The sequence below is a fragment of the Anopheles funestus genome, assembly GCF_943734845.2.
Source record: "Anopheles funestus chromosome X unlocalized genomic scaffold, idAnoFuneDA-416_04 X_unloc_25, whole genome shotgun sequence".
Taxonomy (NCBI): Eukaryota; Metazoa; Arthropoda; class Insecta; order Diptera; family Culicidae; genus Anopheles; species Anopheles funestus.
The window spans coordinates 160001-172500 of NW_026045149.1; positions in this window are offsets into that span (position 1 = coordinate 160001).

A 12500-nucleotide genomic window follows, 5' to 3' on the forward strand; every position below is an offset into this window, starting at 1 on the left:
ACAGTTCCCGTTCGTTCCGTGCCGTGGCCGGATACGTATTGCACATCGGTATACCTGTCGCTACTCAGGCAACTCGTGTGCGTGGATTGGATCGAGCTCATGGGGTGTGTAGAGATTCCATGTTATAATTGCAAGTCCATATCCACTTTATAGGTTAAAGTCATAAGTTGTGATTGCACAACCATACTTCATAAGAGTTTAATAACTCTTCAACTAACTTTCGTTCTGGTGTCTTGGTATCAAATCGCATAAGACACAAGATTCTACTGGCCAAATAGAATCTAGCACATTGGTTAACCTGGCGCCGCAGTCAACTCATGTGCTTGGATCGGATCGAGCTATTGAGTATTGGGCCTGCATACTCGCTCATCCGTATCCTTTGCGTACCGCCCCATGGCCCCGTCCTTAGAGTTAATGACTAATAGGCTTAACTCTTTGTATGTCTGCACCACAGTTCCCGTTCGTTCCGTGCCGTGGCCGGATACGTATTGCACAACAGTAGATACCATCACCTGACGTATCTAACACACCACTATTGTAACTCGTCGTCGAAGGACCTTTCAAGTGCCTGATGGCCAGGGGAGCTCTTACACGGCACGGATACACAGTGATGCTCGCCCATCACAGTGTACAACGATCGAGTTTGCTTAAGTGTCTGGGTACCTACACACCAGACACAATGCAATGGCCACGGATCCACACAAGGCACATCACATGCAGAAAGCTTCACCAGATTCTGACACATACCACACTCTTGTAACTCGTCGTCGAAGGGGCGTTCAAAGTGCCTTACGGCTAGGGGGGATCTAGCACGGCACGGAGACACAGTGATGGTCACCCATCAAAGTGTACAACGATCGAGTTTGCTTTCCGCGCAAGCGTTCTAAGTGTCTGGGTATCTAAGCACCAGACACAATGCAATGGCCACGGATCCACACAAGGCACATCACATGCAGAAAGCTTCACCAGATTCTGACACATACCACACACATGCAACTCGTCGTCGAAGGGGCGTTCAAGTGCCTTACGGCTAGGGGAGATCTAGCTCGGCACGGGGACACAGTGATGGTCACCCATCAAAGTGTACAACGAACGAGTTGGCTTTCAACAAATTCTGACACATAGCAAGCGAGCGACCGAGCTACACCGAAGGCAGCCCATGGTTGGTCACTCGCGGACGATCATCAGTAATGATCCTTCCGCAGGTTCACCTACGGAAACCTTGTTACGACTTTTACTTCCTCTAAATCATCAAGTTCGGTCAACTTCAGCCATGCCAGCTGCAGCTCACGAAGGAACCGCGGAAGGTAAGCCTCCAGAAACCTCACTAAATAATCCATCGGTAGTAGCGACGGGCGGTGTGTACAAAGGGCAGGGACGTAATCAGCACTAGCTAATGACTAGTGCTTACTAGAAATTCCAGGTTCATGGGGACCGTTGCAGTCCCCAATCCCGACTAGATGGGCATTTTAGTGATTTCCCGTTCCTCTCGGAATGGGGGCGCCTATTGGCGAGAACACGCTGCGACCCACATTGTAGCACGCGTGCAGCCCAGAACATCTAAGGGCATCACGGACCTGTTATCGCTCATTCTCAGCTTGCTAAACACAAGTTGTCCCGCTAAGCAGGGCAAACGTAGCCGACGACCGCCCGTGAAGGCGCCGCCCGGCTGTAACGTCAGGTGCGCCCGGAGGCGCACTGCTGACAGCGTTCTAGTTAGCATGTTTGAGTCACGTTCGTTATCGGAATTAACCAGACAAATCATTCCACGAACTAAGAACGGCCATGCACCACTACCCTTAAATTTGAGAAAGAGCTATCAATCTGTCTTACCTCGATAAGTTTGGACCTGGTAAATTTTCCCGTGTTGAGTCAAATTAAGCCGCAAGCTCCACTTCTTGTGGTGCCCTTCCGTCAATTCCTTTAAGTTTCAACTTTGCAACCATACTTCCCCCGGAACCCGATTTTGGTTTCCCGGAAGCGACTGAGAGCACCGAATAGGGGTAGCGTCTCCCAATTGCTAATTGGCATCGTTTACGGTTAGAACTAGGGCGGTATCTAATCGCCTTCGATCCTCTAACTTTCGTTCTTGATTAAAGAAAGCATCCATGGCAAACGCTTTCGCTTCAGTTGGTCCTACGACGGTCTACGAATTTCACCTCTCGCGCCGTAATACCAATGCCCCCAACTACTTCTGTTAATCATTACCTCTAGGTTTCTGACAAACCAACGAAATCGTATAAACCGAGGTCATATTCCATTATTCCATGCAAGATTATTCTCGGCCAACGCCAACCCCACGGGGGGGCCGGACGCTTTGTCTTAGCCTGCTTTGAGCACTCTAATTTGTTCAAGGTAAATGTGAGTATCTTGAGCACCATGAGGAGCCCGTGCCGGAGTTAACCGGTAGCACGGTACTCGTTCACAGAGTAACGCCCAAGTACACCATTGTGAGTCGCAGCCGTGAGCGCGCGCACGAACGGCCCCGGCGTGTAACCGGGCGCCCGTGGCGGTCACGTGTCTGGACGGGCAATCAACTTCGAACGTTTTAACCGCAACAACTTTAATATACGCTAGTGGAGCTGGAATTACCGCGGCTGCTGGCACCAGACTTGCCCTCCACTTGATCCTTGTTGAAGGATTTATACTCAACTCATTCCAATTATGGACCATCGTTAGAGAGGTCCATATTGTTATTTCTCGTCACTACCTCCCCGTACTGGGATTGGGTAATTTACGCGCCTGCTGCCTTCCTTGGATGTGGTAGCCATTTCTCAGGCTCCCTCTCCGGAATCGAACCCTGATTCCCCGTTACCCGTCGCAACCATGGTAGTCCTCTACACTACCATCAATAGTTGATAGGGCAGACATTTGAAAGATCTGTCGTCAGTCGACAAGCGACCATACGATCTGCGTCCTTATCCAGACTTCAACTCAAGCCGCCCGGAGGCGATTGGTTTAACTAATAAGTGCACCAGTTCAGCTACCCGCGAGGGCAACAGTCCCGGCATGTTGCATGTATTAGCTCTGGATTTTCCACAGTTATCCAAGTAACTAGTGGTAGGATGATCTTGTGAATTATAGCTGTTATACTGAGCCTTATGCGGTTTCACATTCATTTATGTTTGTACTTAGACATGCATGGCTTAACCTTTGAGACAAGCGTATATTACTGGTAGGATCAACCAGAATTCGTTCCACTACAGACACACACTCGCTTAGTGGGAAATAAATTTCCACACAACTCTCTCTCTCTAGAACCATATGGAATGGCTCTTTGGTGTTGGGTAAGGCACCAATTTGTTGGGGTGTAACGGTCACCACCAACTTTAAGTTTGTTAGGGCACAACGGAAACCACTAACTAAACTTTAGGAAACTAAATTTCCTCACACATTATCTCTCACCATATTAGCACTAGGTGCTATCCACGATTGTACAACGTTTCAACTCTTGAATCGACCGTAGGGCCGCGGAATTGCTTCCGGGCCCCTATTCTCGCTATTAATTGTTCATCTCTTTCAATACATCGAGTTCGTTCCATTGGGTAGTTCGCATGGCGAACGTTTTGATGCAGCCCCCTGGGGGACCACGGCACTTTACACCGGGTATGGTGTATGCGCAACCTACAGATAACAATAAACCCCTTATGCGTGTGTAAACCGATGTTGGGCTGCTCAACATCTTTCATGGTTACATCACTTGCACCAGAACCCACGGTGCCGATTTGGTAATATGTTGTACATTTACTCTCAAGATGTACGCTTCGGCCCCTTATTCAGGGGCTCAAGCTATTACCAGCAAGAACAATCCTCATCCAGACTTGAACTCGAAACACCCGGAGGCGAACGGTTTAACTAATAAGTGCACCAGTCTTGAATCCATGCGTCGGTGGAAACAATGCCGGCGTGTTGCATGTATTAGCTCTGAACTTAGCGAGTGATTGCCTTGCAGCTGTCATACTGAGCGTAGAGCGTGATTATCGCTCACTTGAACCATGTTGAATGGCTCTTTGGTGTAGGGTAAGGCACCAATTTGTTGGGGCGCAACGGTCACCACCAACTTAAGACTTGCTTATAGGCATTTCAACGTTTTCAACTCTTAAATCGACCGTGTTTCGTTATCATCTCTTCTTCTTATTAAATGCATCGAGTTCGTTCCATTGGGTAGTTCGCGTGGCGAACGGTTTGATGCAGCCCCCCGGGGGGGACCACGGCACTTTACACCGGGCATGGTGTATGCGCAACCTACAGATCACCAATATATTTGTGATCGATAATGCACACTTCTTACACGACTGACCAGTCGACAGCGCTGCCTTCCTATTATGCGTGTGTAAACCGATGTTGGGCTGCTCAACATCTTTCACGGTTACATCACTTGCACCCGAACCCATGGTGCCGATTTGGTAATATGTTGTACATGGTCTCAAGATGTACGCTTCGACCCCTTATTCAGGGGCTCAAGCTATTACCAGCAAGATCAATCCTCATCCAGACTTGAACTCGAAACACCCGGAGGCGAACGGTTTAACTAATAAGTGCACCAGTCTTGAATCCATGCGTCGGTGGAAACAATGCCGGCATGTTGCATGTATTAGCTCTGAACATAGCGAGTGATTGCCTTGTAGCTGTCGAACTGAGCGTAGAATGTGATTATCGCTCACTTGAAAGGGTCAAGCCCTTTCGAGTCGTCCGGTTTTTACGCCAGACGACTCGGTTCACCATCTTTCGGGAAGGGACCGTCTCGGTCGCAAGCTGCTCCGGTCCCCAAACAACCTGCGACAAATGATAGGAAATGCCGACATCAATACGTGTTCAGTTTGGTTTATCGCTCATAGGTCTTTTTGACCATCGATCCCTGATTATAACTCTCAATTAAACAGTCAGGAGAGTAAGGCATGCCCATCGATATCTCATCGACAGGCGATACCGCAAGAACGGCCAACGACACATCAGGTGATCGATTATTGCTACGACTTTTGCTTAATCGTTTCCACTCCTTAGAGAAAGAAACCCCCGGGGACCGTCTCGGTCGCAAGCTGCTCCGGTCCCTAAACAACCTGCGACAAATGATAGGAAATGCCGACATCAATATGTGTTCAGTTTGGTTTATCGCTCATTGGTCTGTTTGACCATCGATCCCTGATTAAACTCTCAGTAATCCAGTCGGGAGAGTAAGGCATGCCCATCGATATCTCATCGACAGGCGATACCGCTTGAACGGCCAACGACACATCAGAGGATCGTATCTTGCTACAACTTTTGCTTAATCGTTTCTTCTCCTTGGAGAAAGAAACCCCCGGGGACCGTCTCGGCCGCAAGCTGCTCCGGTCCCTAAACAACCTGCGGCATCAAATGATAGGAAAAGCCGACATCAATACGTGTTCAGTTTGGTTTATCGCTCATTGGTCTTGTTTGACCATCGATCCCTGATTAATACTCTCAATTAGAAGGTCGGTAGAGTAAGGCATGCCCATCGATATCTCATCGACAGGCGATACCGCATGAACGGCCAACGACACATCAGAGGATCGTATCTTGCTACAACTCTTGCTTAATAGTTTCCACTCCTTGGAGAAAGAAACCCCCGGGGACCGTCTCGGCCGCAAGTTGCTCCGGTCCCTAAACAACCTGCGGCATCAAATGATAGGAAAAGCCGACATCAATACGTGTTCAGTTTGGTTTATCGCTCATAGGTCTGTTTGACCATCGATCCTAGAATTCAACTTTCGAGTAAGGCATGCCCGTCGATATCTCATCGATAGGCGATACCGGTAGAACGGCCAACGACACACATCTAGGATCGCATTTACTCTTCCTTGGATGGATAACCAATACCCTAGGACCGTTTCATCGCGAGCTGCTCCGGTCCTCAAACAACTCGCGAACCACCGATAGGATGATATTAGGAATGGCCGACTTTCATCCTTTAACTCTCAGTTCTGCTTACCAAAACATAGGTACTTGGACCTTAAAGACCACTATATGTTCCCCGATCGGGGGCAATCGGAACGTCTATCCATCATCAACATCGTTTCACTCATTCCGAACCACCAAATTGGACAGACAGTACCATATTCACCAACCGATTGCTTCAACTTCGCAAACTGTATGGTAAGTTCTACTAATTTCACATCTTACCATCGACTAATAGTGCATAAATCCACTTGGAAATCACTTTTCCTTGGTCCTCGGACCTTCTACGACAACGTCCAACAAATATCCGAAGTCGTTTCCCAACTTAGACCAAGCATTTCGTATCTTTACTTCTAATCGATTTTTTCTCTCATAATTGACGATCAAAATCTAAAAACCACATTTTGAGCCAGAAGCAGTCGTCCGATCGTCCTGGGGGTAGTCTCAATCGATTTAGAAGGGCCCAATTCATAAAGATACGTACTCAGTCAAATTCATGCTTCTGGCTCACCTACCCCCTATATAGAAAACGAAAGCGTACAGGCGTGGAAAACGTGCCATTTTTCTCCATCACGGACTTTTTTTTTCTCGTTGCACCGACTCTAGTAAAAAAGTGAAATTTTTTACTAGTTACCAACTTTTGCAAATTATCATCGGATATCACTTTTCATGGTCTATAGTAAGTTCTTATCACGTTTTAGTAGTTTTTGAAAAAAAAATTTTTTTGAACTTTTCAAAATTTTTCAAAACAAAGTTTTTGTAGGCGGTTTTGTGTATGGAGGGTTACTAGTCTCGGGGTCACTGTTTGACCAAAAAACCACTATATATCATTCGAAAGGTAATTTCAAGGGCTACAAAAAATTGTTCTACGGCACCCCCCTCCGACGTCTAGTATTCGAGTTATTGGCCAAAAACCATCACTTGAGCGATTTTTCGTTCAGGGTACCCGACTCTAGTAAAAAAGTGAAATTTTTCTCGATTGACCAAGTGTTGCAAATGACCATCGGATTTCACTTTTTATGGTCTATAGTGAGTTCTGATCACGATTTGGTACTTTTTGAAAAAATTTTTTTGACGCACTTTTCAAAATTTTGCAAAACCAAAACTTTTTAGGCGGTTTTGTGTATGGAGGGTTACTAGTCTCGGGGTCACTGTTTGACCAAAAAACCACTATATATCATTCGAAAGGTAATTCAAGGGCTACCAAAAATTGTTCCACGACACCCCCCTGCGACGTCTAGTATTCGAGTTATTAGCCAAAAACCGCAACTTAAGCGGTTTTTCGTCCAGGGTACCCGACTCTAGTAAAATGATGCGATTTTTACTAGTCTAGGGAACTTTTTGGCCAAAAATTAAGTATATGTCATTCGATAGATAATTTCAAGGGCTACCAAAAATTGTTCCACGACACCCCCCTCCGACGTCTAGTATTAGAGTTATTAGCCAAAAACCGCAACTATAGCGGTTTTTCGTCCAGGGTACCCGACTCTAGTAAAATGATGCGATTTTTACTAGTCTAGGGAACTTTTTGGCCAAAAATCAAGTATATGTCATTCGATAGATAATTTCAAGGGCTACCAAAAATTGTTCCACGACACCCCCCTGCGACGTCTAGTATTCGAGTTATTAGCCAAAAACCGCAATTATAGCGGTTTTTCGTCCAGGGTACCCGACTCTAGTAAAATGATGCGATTTTTACTAGTCTAGGGAACTTTTTGGCCAAAAATCAAGTATATGTCATTCGATAGATAATTTCAAGGGCTACCAAAAATTGTTCCACGACACCCCCCTCCGACGTCTAGTATTAGAGTTATTAGCCAAAAACCGCAACTTAAGCGGTTTTTCGTCCAGGGTACCCGACTCTAGTAAAATGATGCGATTTTTACTAGTCTAGGGAACTTTTTGGCCAAAAATCAAGTATATGTCATTCGATAGATAATTTCAAGGGCTACCAAAAATTGTTCCACGACACCCCCCTGCGACGTCTAGTATTCGAGTTATGGGCCAAAAACCATTCATACTTGAGCATTTTGCTCATTTTGCCTGTACGGGTACCGGGGACTAGTAAAATCAGGCCAATTTTACTAGAGTGGGGGTACTTTTTGGTCAAAAAAACAACTTTTGCTCGTTCGATAGGGAATCGATAGGGCAACAAAAAATCGTTCTACGACCCCCCCTTCCGATGTCTAGTATTCGAGTTATGGGCCAAAAACAGTTTATAGTTAATTTTTCACTCGATTTTTCACCAAGTATCGCACATTACTCCGGTTCTATGCATTGGATCGTCAATCTTTAAGATTTTATGGGTAGTTCCAACTGTTTGCTACATTTCATCCATACATCACGAACCGATTCAATGTCTGTGGTAGAAGTTATTAGAGGAATAAAAAAATTTACCCTTGGCTTTGGACCGTACAAGTTTACCCATTTTTGGCCCATATTTGCCCCATAGCTCCGCCGGTATCCAAGATATGGCCACACTTTCTTCTGGCCATGGGTAGATGGCACTTGTGGCTAGATTTCTTCCATGCACCACTAATCGCTACCATGTCTGTGGCCGGAGCTATTCGACGAACAACCATCGCATTTACCTAGGTACTTTTTCGGATTTTTGGTCCAACTTGCACCATTTTTGGCCCATATTTGCCCCATAGCTCCGCCGGTATCCAAGATATGGCCACACTTTCTTCTGGCCATGGGTAGATGGCACTTGTGGCTAGATTTCTTCCATGCACCACTAATCGCTACCATGTCTCTGGCCGGAGCTATTCGACGAACAACCATCGCATTTACCTAGGTACTTTTTCGGATTTTTGGTCCAACTTGCACCATTTTTGGCCCATATTTGCCCCATAGCTCCGCCGGTATCCAAGATATGGCCACACTTTCTTCTGGCCATGGGTAGATGGCACTTGTGGCTAGATTTCTTCCATGCACCACTAATCGCTACCATGTCTGTGGCCGGAGCTATTCGACGAACAACCATCGCATTTACCTAGGTACTTTTTCGGATTTTTGGTCCAACTTGCACCATTTTTGGCCCATATTTGCCCCATAGCTCCGCCGGTATCCAAGATATGGCCACACTTTCTTCTGGCCATGGGTAGATGGCACTTGTGGCTAGATTTCTTCCATGCACCACTAATCGCTACCATGTCTGTGGCCGGAGCTATTCGACGAACAACCATCGCATTCACCTTCTCGTTGCACTTCTTCGGGAATTTGGTGCAACCAAGTTTTCACTATAACTTGGTCATTTTCCGTCCATCGGACATGCGGTTTTGGGTGTCGATACTTGACACCGCGCGCTACAATATGTTCCTCCACGACCATGTGGTCCGATGCTTCCAACAGGAGCTATTCGAGGAGTACCGATTTTTCACCATTAAAAATGCTCGTTTTTGCACCAACTTTTGCCTATAACTCAGGCTGTATCGATCGGATCTTCAATCTTGAAAAAGTTTTGGATAGGTGGCATCAAATGCTACATTTCGTTCTTCCACGTCAACTTTGTCCGATGTCTAGCAAAAAAGTTATTCGCGAACCAAGTCCAGAACCCATGCAATGGCTGCCCACATTGCATACAACACGGCGGTTAACTCTCGTTACTCTATACCGAGGACTTGGTACTTTTTCAGGCATTCGTTGCTACTTCTCGGTTCATGATATTCGTTTACGGTCTTCACTAGGGCATTTGGTGCTCCTTATCGGTTCATGATATTCGTTTACGGTCTTCACTAGGGCATTTGGTGCTCCTTATCGGTTCATGATATTCGTTTACGGTCTTCACTAGGGCATTTGGTAATGGGCTTCCCACTTTCTACTGATCGATCCATACTCACTTGCGTGCACCTAGCCTAGGAAGGTTTCCTATGGCTTCCCATCTTTCTACTGATCGATCCATACTCACTTGCGTGCACCTAGCCTAGGAAGGTTTCCTTGGGCTTCCCATCTTTCTACTGATCGATCCATACTCACTTGCGTGCACCTAGCCTAGGAAGGTTTCCTTGGGCTTCCCATCTTTCTACTGATCGATCCATACTCACTTGCGTGCACCTAGCCTAGGAAGGTTTCCTTGGGCTTCCCATCTTTCTACTGATCGATCCATACTCACTTGCGTGCACCTAGCCTAGGAAGGTTTCCTATGGCTTCCCATCTTTCTACTGATCGATCCATACTCACTTGCGTGCACCTAGCCTAGGAAGGTTTCCTATGGCTTCCCATCTTTCTACTGATCGATCCATACTCACTTGCGTGCACCTAGCCTAGGAAGGTTTCCTATGGCTTCCCATCTTTCTACTGATCGATCCATACTCACTTGCGTGCACCTAGCCTAGGAAGGTTTCCTTGGGCTTCCCATCTTTCTACTGATCGATCCATACTCACTTGCGTGCACCTAGCCTAGGAAGGTTTCCTTGGGCTTCCCATCTTTCTACTGATCGATCCATACTCACTTGCGTGCACCTAGCCTAGGAAGGTTTCCTTGGGCTTCCCATCTTTCTACTGATCGATCCATACTCACTTGCGTGCACCTAGCCTAGGAAGGTTTCCTATGGCTTCCCATCTTTCTACTGATCGATCCATACTCACTTGCGTGCACCTAGCCTAGGAAGGTTTCCTTGGGCTTCCCATCTTTCTACTGATCGATCCATACTCACTTGCGTGCACCTAGCCTAGGAAGGTTTCCTTGGGCTTCCCATCTTTCTACTGATCGATCCATACTCACTTGCGTGCACCTAGCCTAGGAAGGTTTCCTATGGCTTCCCATCTTTCTACTGATCGATCCATACTCACTTGCGTGCACCTAGCCTAGGAAGGTTTCCTATGGCTTCCCATCTTTCTACTGATCGATCCATACTCACTTGCGTGCACCTAGCCTAGGAAGGTTTCCTTGGGCTTCCCATCTTTCTACTGATCGATCCATACTCACTTGCGTGCACCTAGCCTAGGAAGGTTTCCTTGGGCTTCCCATCTTTCTACTGATCGATCCATACTCACTTGCGTGCACCTAGCCTAGGAAGGTTTCCTATGGCTTCCCATCTTTCTACTGATCGATCCATACTCACTTGCGTGCACCTAGCCTAGGAAGGTTTCCCTTCGGTACCGACTTCCATCTACGCACTCGATATAACCTAGGTACTTGGTACCGATGATGGTTAACACTCAAGCATTTCTTGCATCCTGCGTGCAAGGTACCAATTTTCACTTCTCAGGTGCGTTTATGAGCCCGCATTAATCCAATATCGCTCTGATGGCCTTTCGCATTATTTCATCCGATAGCCCTTGCCAAAAGCTACCAAAAGTTCCTCCACGGCCATGTGCTCCGACGCTTAGTTTAGGAAATATTCGAAAAAATTCAAAATAGGAAGCATTTTCTTATTGGAAAATCACCTTAAATCGATGGCCATTTTTTGGGCAAAAACTTTAACGTCTTCCCGACTTTGCGGGAATTGCGAATTTTAGGCACCCAGAGAAAATCTTTTACTTTAAGGGGGCGGCCGCGAAGTTGCCCAAAGTCTCGGACACAAAAATTCTCAAGTTCCCCACTCTAGTAAATCGCCCTATGAGTATCTCCTGGCCCGCGAGCTCTGCGAGCGGGCCAGCTTCGGCGATTTTTGCCTTTTCGCCTAGGCGGTTCTTCTACGAAATTGGTCCACAGCTTTTGCTCAGAAAGCTAGCATTTGTTGCAACAGTTAGGTGCTTGGTACCACATTTTGGTATCCATTTGGGCATTTGTTGCAACTACTCGGTACTTTGGCCCACATTTCGCTCTACTCGGGCCTCTATGGTGCTACTTGTCGGTACTTTTGGCCAACTTAGGCCAATTGGGTGCAACTTGTGGGTACTCTGTGGGTACTTTAGGGCGTATTGTGTCTTTCGGGTGAACCTTCGCGATACTTCATGGGTACTGATGGCCAACTTAGGAACATTCAGTGCAACCTTTGGGCCTAAGGAAATTTGTCCAACTCTTTGGACTTAGAAAATTTTCTGGACTTAGAAAATTTTCTGGACTTGTAAAAATTTTCAAATGTTCAATTTGGCCCACATTTCGCTCTACTCGGGCCTCTATGGTGCTACTTGGCGGTACTTTTGGCCAACTTAGGCCAATTGGGTGCTCTTTGTGGGTACTCTATCGGTACTTTTGGCCAACTTAGGCCAATGGGGTGCTATATGTGGGTGCTCTATCGGTACTTTTGGCCATGTTAGGCCCATTGGGTGCTATTTGTGGGTACTCTATCGGTACTTTTGGCCAACTTAGGCCAATTGGGTGCTGCTTATGGGTACTCTATCGGTACTTTTGGCCAACTTAGGCCAATTGGGTGCTCTTTGTGGGTACTCTATCGGTACTTTTGGCCATCTTAGGCCCATTCGGTGCTATTTGTGGGTACTCTATCGGTACTTTTGGCCAACATAGGCCAATTGGGTGCTACTTGTGGGTGCTCTATCGGTACTTTTGGCCATCTTAGGCCAACTCAGTGCTACTTGTGGGTACTCTATCGGTACTTTTGGCCAACTTAGGCCAACTCAGTGCTTCTTGTGGGTGCTCTATCGGTACTTTTGGCCATCTTAGGCCAACTCAGTGC